The sequence below is a fragment of the Papio anubis genome, chromosome 7, assembly GCF_008728515.1.
Source record: "Papio anubis isolate 15944 chromosome 7, Panubis1.0, whole genome shotgun sequence".
NCBI lineage: Eukaryota > Metazoa > Chordata > Mammalia > Primates > Cercopithecidae > Papio > Papio anubis.
Genome location: NC_044982.1, coordinates 55,313,922 through 55,326,692, shown reverse-complemented (window position 1 = coordinate 55,326,692; position 12,771 = coordinate 55,313,922). Strand labels below are relative to the sequence as shown.

Below are 12,771 nucleotides of genomic sequence, written 5' to 3'. Positions count from 1 at the left end.
AGTTCTTTGAGATGTAATGTTAGGCTTTTGATTTGAGCTCATTTTTCTTTTTTAATGTAGGATTTTTCTACTATTAATTTTCCTCTAGTACAGCTTTGTTGCATCCAGTAAGTTTTGGCATGTTGTGTTTTTAGCTTCATTTGTCTAAAATTATTTTCTAATTTTCTTTGTGATTTATTATTTGACTCACTGGTTGTTCAAGAGTGTGTTGTTGAATTTCAAGTTATTTGTGAAATTTTCAGTTTTCCTTTTGCTATTATTTCTAGTTTGATGAAACTAGATACGGTAGTTGGAAAAGATACTTGGTATCATTTCAGTCTTCCAAATTAAGATTTCTTTTGTGATTTAACACATTATTTCTCCTGGGAAATGTTCTGTATGTGCTTAAAAAGAATGAGTATGCTGCTGCTGTTGTGTGCATAATTCTGTATATCCATTAGGTCTATTTGGTCTATAATGTTAAATCCACTATTTTCTAACTGATATTCTTTCTGGATGTTCTAATCATCATTGATAGTGGAGTTATTGAAGTCCCCTACTATTACTGTATTGCTATTTGTCCCTTCAGAACTCCCAGTGTTTGCATTATGTATTTTGGTGTTCTAATGCTGTGAGAACTGACCTTTTTATCCTTATAAAAGTATTTCTTTGTTTATTGTGAGTTTGTGAATAAATATTGTCAATAAATATTTCTTTGTATATTGTGACTTTTTGACTTAAAGTCTATTTTGTGTCATATAAGGATAGCCAGCCTTTTTTTTTGGTTTATGACTTGCATTGAATATATTTTTCCTTCCATTCACTATTAGCCTATGTGTGACCTTAAGTCTAAAATGGGTCTCATGTAGGTAATGTATAGTTGAGTCTTGATTTATATTCATTTAGCCACTCTATGTCTTTTGATTGAGGAGTTTAATACATTTACATTTCAAGTAATTATTGATAGGGAAGAACATACTATTGCTATTTTGTTATGCTTTGCTGAGTTGTAATTATTTTCTCCTTTTCCTTTCTTGCTGTTTTCTTTTTTGTCATTGATTGTTTTGTAGTGATATATTTTAATTTCTCTTTTTCTTTTGTGTATCTTCTATAGGTATTTTCTTTGTGGTTACTATAGGCTTACATAAAACATCTTATATTCTTTTTTCTTTTTACTCTTGTAATTCAGTAATTTCAAATAACCTATCTTTACAGATAATTTCTTCTGCCTGAAGAAACCTGCCGTTGGACCGGTGTAGTGATTTTTTTCAACTTAGTTATTGTACTTTTCAGCTCCAAAATTTGTTTCATTCATTCTCTCTCTCTATCTCTCTCAAAGTTTATACCTCTTTGTTGATATTTTCATTTTGTTCATACGTTGTTTACCTGATTTCATTCGATTGTGTTCTATTTAATATGGCTATTTTGAATTCTTTGTCACATAATTTACAGATCTCTACTTCCCTATGGTCAGTTTCTGGAGATTAATTTAGTTCCTTTATTTGGGCCATGTTTCCCTGTTTCTTCATAAGCTTGTGGGTTTTTTTGTTTTGTTTTGTTTTTTTCAAGACAGAGTCTTGCTCTATCACCCAGGCTGGAGTGCTATGGCATGATCTCGGCTCACTGCACCCTCTGCCTCCCAGGTTCAAGTAATTCTCCTGCCTCAGCCTCCCAAGTAACTGGGATTACAGGCACCTGCCACCACGCCTGGCTAATTTTTGTATTTTTAGTAGAGATAGGGTTTCATCATATTGGCCAAGCTGGGTCTCAAACTCTTGACCTCAAGTGCTCTGCCCACTTCAGCCTCCCAAAGTGCTGGGATTACAGGTGTGAGCCACTATGCCTGGCTACTTGTGATTTTTTTTTTTTTTTTCTTGCAACTTGGGAGTTTAAAAAACCAGCTACTTCTCTTTACCTTTTTTGAGTACCTTCAAGAGAAGGGGGAGATTGTCACCAATCAGCCTGGATCAGAATTCTGAGGGGCTCTCTCTCAATCTTTTTCTGGAGATGTGTCTTCTCTAGCCTTGTGCATGTAATTTCCCAGTTACAGAGGTTTATGAATTTCTTTTTCAGGAGCTTGTAATCTCTTGCTATCTCTGGTGCCTGTCTGTTGTACTGAAGGTTATTGGTGCTGCAACAAGTTGCTAAGCTCTCCTTTGCTCTCTGTAGCTTTCAGGTATCCAAAGTATGCTATTTCTTTCACCACTCTGAGCTAGGTGAGACAGAAACCAGTCCCTCAGGCAGCCCCCACACCCTCTGCAAGATGGAAAATTAGATGCACATTCCACACTTCTCTTTCAAGCCAAGAACTGAGCATCATCTCCTGATAGCACTGAGCTGTGCTGGTTTCTGACTGTGGTGCTGCAGATTCTCTCATGTTCCAGCAAAGGAAGCCACTTTTATTCTCTGAGTTCTATTTTATTCTCTGAGCTCCTAGGTATCTAGAGTATGCAGGTTTCATCAGGACTAAGTTAGGCAAGAAAGAAACCAGTCCCTTGACCAGCTTCTGAAAAGCTGGAACATTGTATGCATGTTCCACTCCCATATTCTCTTCTCTCCTGAGGAGAAACCACAAATTGGACACTTTCTCCCAACTGTGCTGGGCTATGTCAAATTGGGTGAGGGGTAATTGCAGGTAGAAGGCAATGGCTTACCTTCATTTCAATGCAGCTGTTCTCAGCTTTGTGCTCACCTGGGGTACTCTGACTTCTTAAACAGTTCTTGGAGTTCCTGTAAAGACATTTTGGACTGTACATTCTTGTTAAGTCTCTTAACAAGGGTGTTACAACTGAAGCCTCCTACTCCACCATCTTGCTGATATCACCCTTCTTTTTTTTTTTTTTTTTTTTTCCGAGACAGAGTCTCGCTCTGTCGCCCAGGCTGGAGTGCAGTGGCGCAATCTGGGCTCATTACAACCTCCGCCTCCCGGATTCAAGCTATTCTCCTGCCTCAGCCTCCCGAGTAGCTAGAACTATAGGCGCCCGCCACCACGCCCAGCTAATTTTTGTATTTTTAGTAGAGACAGGGTTTCACCATATTGGCCAGGCTGGTCTCGAACTCCTGACCTTGTGATCCACCCACCTTGGCCTCCCAAAGTGCTGGGATTACAGACATGAGCCACTGTACCCGGCCCACCCTTCCATTTTCAAATAGAATTCAGTTTATTGTATTTCTAGCATGTATAATATAATTTCCCATTTTAAACTTTAAAAACATTTTTGGACATCACAGGATATATAACAAGAGTGCCTGTGTTCATTCAGGACTGTATAATATATAGAAAATATGCCTATTCATTATCTAACCTGTTACAATGTGGGAGGTAATCAATGCAGGCATCTTAGTTTTACAGGTGCAAAAATCTTATGACTTCTCTAAGGTTACATAGTAACAAGCAGAGCCAGGTCCAAACCAGGACTTTTGACATGTAGTCCAGTTCTCTTTCTACTACATTAAGCTAGCAGAAAAGGAAGAATACATTTTTTTTTTTTTTTTAAGACGGAGTCTCACTCTGTCGCCAGGCTGGAGTGCAGTGGTGTGATCTCGGCTTACTGCAACCTCTGCCTCCCAGGTTCAGGCGATCCTCGTGCCTCAGTCTCCCGAGTAGGTGGGACTACAGGCGCCTGCCACCATGCCTGGCTAATTTTTTGTATTTTTAGTAGAGACAAGGTTTCACCATGTTAGCCAGGCTGGTCTCAGTCTCCTGACCTCGTGATTCGCTTGCCTAGGCCTCCCAAAGTGCTGAGATTACAGACATGAGCCACCGTGCCTGGCCTAAAATTATTATTTTTTAATGGTTAAAAAAAAATGTTCATGAGAGAAAGAATAAGGTAAGAGAATTTGTAAATATCTTGGACTTGAATATAAAGATTTATTATTTGCAAGTCCTGTACCTTTTGGGTCTTAAGTTTCCAAGTCTTAAGAGTACCTAGATGGTTCCTGAGGTCCCTTGAAGCTTTGTCAATCTCTGACTTTAGTACACACCTTGTATTTTTGGGAATAAGAGGAAGAGGAGAAGGAGGAAAATGAAGGAATGAAGAGGGAGGAAGAGGACAAGGAAGAAGAGGAGAAAGAGAATCTGCTCTGTAGTCTCCAAGGAAAAAATGTTCAGATTATTTTTCCTCCAGCCTGATGAGAATGAGGATGGGCTCTGGGGTCCACCTAGTGCTTGTAACATCTTGGGTATATTCTTGCACAGATGAATGGTCAAATTTACTTGCTAAGTGACATCTAAATAGGATAAAATAGAGTTCAAGCTCATTCAGGAGAGGAAAATTGCTAAAATATGGCTATAGTATTACTAGCCATTTTATTATTACTTTCTGTTCTTTGCTATAAATTTGTATTCAATTTGTCAAGCAGTGAATATCTATTTATGGTTAAAAATAAAACCCAAGTTTAATGTAATAAAATATTAGCTTGATAATGCAAGCAGATATGAAAAACATTAAAATACTTTTGGTATGGTACCTAATTTTTCACTAACACTTATGTATTAGATCTCATTTGGTCCTCACTATGCTGGCAGTAAGTGACATTAAAGAAATGGAGGCTCTGACAAGTTACATAGTGGGTTCAGGGTCGTGCAGACAACAGTGGAGGAGCCAAATCAAATTTGTAAGATAATTTTTATTCTCATATTTTTTAGAAGTGGCATTCTACTATGTAACATTTTCTCAGCTTCAGCAATATGTATAGGTAGTTATATAGTAAAATGAAATGCCAAATTTTATGAGATGGCTAATATTTACTGTTCCATATTTCTCTTCCATGATGCCACTAATAAACATTATACTAGAATGCCTTTATGTAGATTTTTGGATAGTTTCATTTCATTGCTGGTTTTGGAACTCCTAGCTTTTAAAATTTTACTAACCTTCTAATTTTACTTCTGATGAGAACCTGAATGAGAATGATCATTTTTCTTGCCCCAAATCCACAATTTAAATCTCTTTGAGTTGCTGACAGTCATCTCTTAATTAATTCACTGCTGAATTATTTTACACCACCTCACAAATTTGGCTGTACATTTGGTTCTTAACTGTGACCCTCAATTCTCCTTGAATAACTCCTTGCACGGTATAGGTAATAAATAATTATTTATGGGTCAAACTAACATCCTCTTTTATATTCTTACAGATTCAAATTAACTGCAACATGGGGCTTTTATGCAAGTTTCTTTGTGGTTTTGAAAATAGCTGGTTCTCTAAAAGAGCAGTTCAAAACACCCAGGTAAAGATAATTATGGCCTTAATTTTTTAAAATAACACAATTCAATTTAAAAATATTTATTGCTCACTTTTTGATTGTGAGATACATAATGAAGTCACCCTGCCCTGTCAGAATTGCTTTATTAGAGAGTGTAAGACAAGCCATTTATGATCAGAGTATAAGACCACGAGTGCCAGGAAAGGGGTCCAGAGTGTGGCAGCAGTCAGAAGAGGGAAAGCAGCACATGTGGAGGAGGTTCGCAGTCTTCATGGGTAGGATTCAAAACAAGGAGCTGGGGAAGGGAAAATTGTCTAGTAGGGCAAGCAGTAAGCAGAGAAACTGCAGCCTGGGGCATTTGACCATGTAATGTAGTAAAGGGGCATCAGCCCTGAGTTATTATTTTGGTCGTATATGGCATGAGATCATAGGGATGGTAGAAGGAGCTGGACTTCAGGGCAGAAACATGTCTGAGTTTTAGCATCCTCTGACAGACTTGGAGTAACTCCTTGCTAACTAGTGAAAATCTGATATTCTCCAGGATCTAAAGAGGGAAAAGGGGCTGGATGCAGTGGCTCACACCTGTACTTTCAGCACTTTGGGAGGCCAAGGCATGAGGATCACCTGAGGCCAGGAGCTCAAGATCATCCTGGGAAACATAGGGAGACTCCATCTCTACAAAGAATAATAATAATAAAATTGTCCAAGTATAGATGGCACACGCTTGTGGTCCTAGCTACTTGGGAGGCTGAGGCAAGAGGATCACCTGAGCTCAGGAGGTTGGGGCTACAGTGAACTGTGATCGCACCACTGCACTCCAGCCTGGGTGACAGAGTAAGATCCTGTCTCAAACAAAACCAACCACAAAAAAAAAAAAAAACCACAAAAAAAACAAAAAAAAAACGCAAACAAAAAAAGCCACTACGAAAACAACAACAAATATAAACAGGAAAAAATGATCTTTAACAGTATGCTTTTTAATAACTAAAATAATATACATTCATTGTTTAAAAAGACAAAACAATTTAGAATCAAGAACTAAAGTATTTTCACTTTTTTGGTGCTATTCTCTTTTGGTGAAAAGGGCAGCTGAGGCGGGGCCAGATAGCATCTATTCAGGTTACTCAAATATTGCAGTCTTCTTTGTTTGAGATCCTCCATTCCAGTTACCAGATGTAGTGAAAAAAGCATGAATACTGAGATCTGGTAGATCTGGATGTAAATCCACTAACTAGCCACATGAACATAGGTATAAATTTCATGAGGATTTTGTTTCATTTGCTACTATATTCCCAGTAACTAGAACAGTGCCAGGAACTTACTATCCTCAGATAAGGATTACACTTAACTACATATTTCAATAATTCCTTTTTTGTTTTTATGACTATTGTGTTAGTCTGTTTGCATTGCTATAAAGGAATATCTGAGACTGGGTTATTCATAAAGAAAAGAGGTTTACTTTGGCTTATTCTTCTGCAGGCTGTACAAGAAGCGTGGCACCAGCATCTGCTCCTGGTGAGGGCCTCAGGAAGCTTCCAGCCATGGCAGAAGGCAAAGGGGGAGCAGAGACATCACGTGGTGACAGTGGGAGCAAGAGAGGCATGAGGAGGAGCAAGAGACAGGGGAGGAGGAGCCAGGCTCCTTTAACAACCATCTCTCACATGAACTAATAGAGTGAGAACTAATTACCATAGGGAGTGCACCAAGACATTCGTGAGGAATCCACTCCCATGACCCAAACACATCCCACCAGGCTCCACCTCCAGCATTGGGGATCACATTTCAGCATGAGATTTGGAAGAGACAAGTATCCAAACCATAACAACTATATATTTGGCTTTTAAAAAATATATGATTTAGTATCTGTAGAGCTAAGAACATGATGTTTGCACAACATGGCTTGGGAAAACAAACCAATATTCGCTTTGACGCTTTTTTTTTTTTTGAGACAGAGTCCTACTCTGTCACCCAGGCTGGAGTGCAGTGGTGTGATCTTGGCTCACTGCAACCTCTGCCTCCTGAGTTAAAGCAATTCTCCTGCCTCAGCCTCCCAAGTAGCTGGGATTACAGGCTTGCACCACCACGCCTGGCTAATTTTTGTATTTTTAGTAGAGACGGGGTTTCACCATGTTGGTCAGGCTGGTCTCAAACTCCTGACCTCATGATCCGTCTGCCTTGGCCTCCCAAAGTGCTGGGATTACAGACATCAGCCACCGCACCCGGCCAGCTTTGATGCTTTTTGCTAGCTCAGCTGAAGCCTGCCCTGTGTGAAATGGAGACAGGGCATGGAATGAATGGTGGGATGATGCAGTGACGTGCTTCTTGGTGTTTCTCTGGGAACACTAATGGGTTCACCTGTTTTCAATGACTTGACCAACAAATTCAGTTTACAGAGTGAAAACAGAATAGTTGAACAGGACCTTGTCCATAGATATAGCTCAAGTTATAAATCTAAGTCATACAAAGGCTAGCTTCCTTTATTCAAGATAGGTAAATTTCCTATACTGGTAATTCCATAGAATTTTATAAAAATTCAATCCAGGCCAGCATGGTTGCTCATGCCTGTAATCCTAGTGCTTTCAGAGGCTGAGAAGGGAGGATTACCTGAGGCCAGGAATTTGAGACCAGTGTGGGCAACATAGTGAGAGGTTTTCTCTACAAAAGAAAGAAGAAGAAGAAGAAAGAAGAAGAAGAAGGAAAAGGAAGGAAGGAAGGAAGGAAGGAAGGAAAATAAATAAATGTCGGAGAAGGAGGAGAGGGAGGGGGAGGAGAAGGAGGAGAGGGAGGGGGAGGAGAAGGAGGAGAGGGAGGGGGAGGGGGAGGAGGAGGGGAGAAGGGGAGGAGGGGAGGGGGAGGGGGAGGGAAAGAAAAGAAAAGAAAAGAAAAATTATCTGGGTATGGTGGTATATACCTGTAATCCTACCTACTTGGGAGGCTGAAACTGCACAATCACTTGAGCCCAAGAGTTTGAGGTTGCAGTAAGCTATGATCATGCCACTACATGCCAGCCTAAGACACAGAGTGACACCCTGAATATTAAAAAATTCCATCCAACAAAATGTGTGCCAAGAACTATGCTAGATGCTAGGGATACGAAGGTGAATAAGAAATTTCATTTCAGAAATTTCATCGTTTTTAGATTCAGAATAGGATTTGCAAGTGACAAAGAAGATAGTGTACCACCTCGTGCGTGTCACTTGGCTTTTGAGACTAGCTTAGATATGACATCCAAAGTGGTACTCTTAGGCTCATAACTAAATAGGCTTCTAAGTAGTAGAGGTTGGCTCAAACTCAAAAAACAAAACAAAACAAAACAAACAACAAAAAAAAACTCCACTAGAAATGCCATTTGACTCAGCAATCCCATTACTGGGTATATACCCAAAAGATTATAAATCATTCTACAATGAAGACACATGCACATGTATGTTTTATGTTTATTGCAGCACTACTTACAATAGCAAAGACTTGGAACCAACCCAAATGCCCATCAATGATAGACTGGATAAAGAAAGTGTGACACATATACACCATGGAATACTATGCAGCCATAAAAATGAATGAGTTCATGTCCTTTGCAGGGACATGGATGAAGCTGGAAGCCATCATTCTCAGCAAACTAACACAGGAACAGAAAACCAAACACCACACGTTCTCACTCATAAGTTGGAGTTGAACAGTGAGAACACATGGACACAGGAAGGGGAACACCACACACCGAGGCTTGTCAGGGAATGGAGGGCAAAGGGAGGGAGAGCATTAGGACAAATACCTAATGCATGCGGGGCTTAAAATCTAGGTGATGGGTTGATAGGTGCAGCAGACCACCATGGCACATATATACCTATGTAAGAAACCTGCACATTCTGCACATGTATCTCACAACTTAAAGTAAAATTTAAAAACAAAAACAAAAACGAAAACAAAATTGGCAATGACCAATAAAAACATTTCCTCTTTGAATAAATAAATAAATAAAATCGCCAACCCCTGTCATATCTTAGATAGCCAGTATAACCTCTGACCCTCGAGAAAGAGAAAAGTCCTGCCTCATGGTCATTGCAAGGTCCACCTCCATTCCCATTCAGAGATGATTGGCAGGAGTGTGTCCTTTCTTCTCGCCAGAGATTGACAGGGGAAACATCCATTCCTTTTAGGAGTGAGTCCACATCAGTCAGAGCTTTTAGACAGTCCAGATAGTTGATGGTACCTTTCCTAAAGTCTGGCTTATTCAGTTTTACAATACTTTTCAAAGACAGTACAGACTGGGGCTAAACTTAGTTTAAAATTTTCTTCTGCTTAAAAGGGCAGACAAAGACCCAATACATTATGGAACAGAACACTGAACATCTCAACTGGAAATTTGTGCATTGTTATTAACAATGACCAGGTACAGTTTTCCACCAAACAATAGGTGAGAATTTCTTCAGTCGGGTGATTTTCACTAAACAAAAGAAAGCTGATTTATTGATATTACCACTGCTAAGGACAAAATCCTTTCCCTTTTAAATGACACTTACCTCCATGCAAGTTCCCCATCACCTGCTTCAGGGACTGATGAAGCCTCATATCATGAGCATCTGTGATTTGTCAGTGACTGCAGCCACTGACAGTGTAGACCTGAGTTACATTTTCGTATCTTCTTTTCTCTTACTCTGTTAATAAGTATCTACCAAATGCTTATGGGGAACAATGCTGCTTTTTGTATTTGCTGCTTATAATTTCATTTTTAATCTCTGCTTTTATTCTTTTATTTACTATTCTTGGGGAATTCTGTGATTAAGCTAATCATAAATATATGGTCTAGTATGTTCTTTTGCGTATACCATGCATAGATCTGTTCACGAGAGCATATGAAGATTTTATCAGGTTCTGCAAGTGACATCACAGAACATTCATGGAAGCTAGCATGCCAGTAGTATTAATCCAAATTCTTATGTGAACCACTAGAAAAAAAAAACTGGGAGGATTAAAACATTATCAGCTTTTGTCTTCTTTTATCAGTACAGATTAAAATAATTTTAAAAAGAAAAACTGATTTGTTGATAAAATTGATTGACAAATTACAATGTGATGAAAGGAGAGACAGTCAGTATACTCAACTCAGTGATGCTGAGAATCATTGCATCAAATCACTGCAACAAAGACTGTGGGTGTACACTTGCAAACCAAGTTTACCTGTGATTAGCTAAGGAGCCTAGGGAGTGAGGTCATCTTAACAGTCAGGAAAGCTTCTTGGAGATTGAAGGATGTAATACAAAGGAACCAAGTATGGTCCTGTCTTCCACTTCCATGATTTACCATGAGACGTAAATGTCAAGAGGCTCAGCTGAATGAACGAATTGATTTGTCATTAGTTACGAAAATTGGAAAACAAATACTGACATCTTTGCTGGGTTCAGATATTTCATGAGCAAAAATATATATTATATACAACCAAGATTTAGTTATATCATTTACAAAAACCACAAATCAGCCTTTACTCTCTCCTGCTGGACAATGGGGTGATGTCTAACAGGAGCTAAGGGAACATGTCATGGTGGTCATTCCTGTTCGGATGCAGATGTTGAGAAATGGTTTTCTGCAAGTCTCATGTAAATAACCATTTACTACAAAGAATTTCACTTCAAAGGCAATTATCTTGTTTATATTCTTTTTGAAGAGGTCATTAATTACAAAGTAAGTCTAGAAAAATCAGACCTTTGTCTGATTTTTTTTGTTAGACTACATCTCCAAAGATTTTAATGCATATTCATTAAATTCATCATTGGGTCAATTCTAGATTTGGGGAGATGTTGAATTATCAGGCTAATGATAATTTTTTTTTAAGAGAGATGGTCTTGCTCTGTAGCCCAGGCTGGTATGCAGCGTGACTATAGGCACGTGCTACCACACCCAGCTAATTTTACTAATTTTTGTAAAGATGCGATCTAGCTATGCTGCCCAGGCTGCTCTTTAACTTCTGGAATCAAGCAATCTGCCTGCCTTAGCCTCCCAAAGTGCTGGGATTAGAGGAATGAGCCACCGTGCCTGGCCTAATGATATACTCTTAATAGTTATGCTCCAGAAACTCCTAGAGGCCTGAAAGGAGAATAGCAGCCAGTTTTCCCCTCCTCTAAGCCTCTTTGCTCAAGATTCCTTGATCTGTGGCACCATGCTAGCAGCTGTATTACAAAGAATATAGGCAAGGGGGAGATCTTGAGAAGAGGAGGCATAGTAGGCTCTGAGTACCAGAGAGTAGAGGAAAGGGCCTGGCAAGAGGGACAACAAGTGCAGAATAGAATGTATAGCTACAGAACAGGTAACATTATGGACTCAAGATTAATGAATGGAGACATCTCTTGCCAGAGTTGGGAGAGACAAAGAAGAGACAGCTCATTGCCACTGGGAAGGAATGGCCAGACATAGGCTGTCTGTGCACATCAACGATGTGACTCAGAAGGAAAGCTGTATCCAGTTTTATATTTTGATGTTGTGTGCCTGGCTGGTTCAACCTCAGCTTTATGTCCATTTGTTGATAAAACCATGAGAAAAGTCTTAAAACATGCAGTGGATGTTAATGTACTCACTTCTAAAATTCCAGAGCCCAGAGGCCAAAGCTGTTTTGTTCCTGCTTCCTGGGAGTGGGGGAGGGGGATAAGGGAACATGACATATTTATAATGATTGTGTATAATGCCTGGTGGGTTACTAGCTTTGAGTAATCCATTTCATAATGTTTTTGTAAAACAGTGGTGTAGGAGAAATACTGTAAGTTTTAGTGATGTATTCGCTTCCCAAGTTGAAAGTTTTGTTTGCTAGGGAAATGATTTATTAGTAAAAGTAATTTAAATATCAAAATTCAAAGTGTTTGTTTGAAATTTAATATACCTGACCTGAAGCCATAATTATTAGACACCTTTTCTCCAAATTAAGACATTTACCTGAGAGCCTATGTTTAACTGCCTTTCCCAGAAAATTAATTAGAAACAAACTACTTCCTTATTAGTGTGAATGGTTTAATAAGCTCTTTTTAAACTATAATCATTCATAGTTTGATAAGTTTAAAATTCTTCTGTTGGTGCAGGCATTTTCTCACAGATTAGACTCTTCTCTGCCTCTTTTATTTATTACTGGGCTTTGCTTCTATTCTTTCACTATTCTTGTCTACATTCTGGATACCAAGGCCATACCTGTAGCTTTTGATAGCACCTGTATAGGAACTAAGGGCCCCTTAGGAGTAAAAAGCCATCAGCGAATTTGTTCATAACAGTAATTTGTTAATAAATATCTTTTAGTTTCTACTGTGTGAAGATAAGTGATGGTGCAGAAGTACTGATTTCACCCATTTGTATCCAGCTAAAATTCTAACATAATAGTAATAGCAGTAGTAATGACGATACTTTATAAAGAGCTAAGTGTCAGGTACCATGCAGGCACTGTGCTAACCAATAACATGCATTGCCTCATTTAATCCTCACAGCCTCCTCATGAGGTAGACATTATTGTTTCCATTTATAGTTCAGGAAACTGAAGTTCAGATAGTTAGCTGCCTGAGATCTCACAGTTACTAAATGGAAGAGTTGGGATTCTAATGTTAACGACTT

The 12,771-nt window shown here is 39.0% G+C and overlaps 1 protein-coding gene across 1 annotated transcript in view; it reads right to left on the bottom strand.

The window, feature by feature from the left end:
• The window catches only part of TRIM9 (tripartite motif containing 9), a 266,203-nt gene that overhangs the window by 131,743 nt on the left and 121,689 nt on the right, over positions 1–12,771 (bottom strand). Inside the window, exon 2 of the mRNA XM_009211534.4 lies at positions 2,634–2,709. The gene's annotated coding sequence lies outside the window, so the exon portion shown is untranslated. The remainder of the gene's footprint in view (positions 1–2,633; positions 2,710–12,771) is intronic.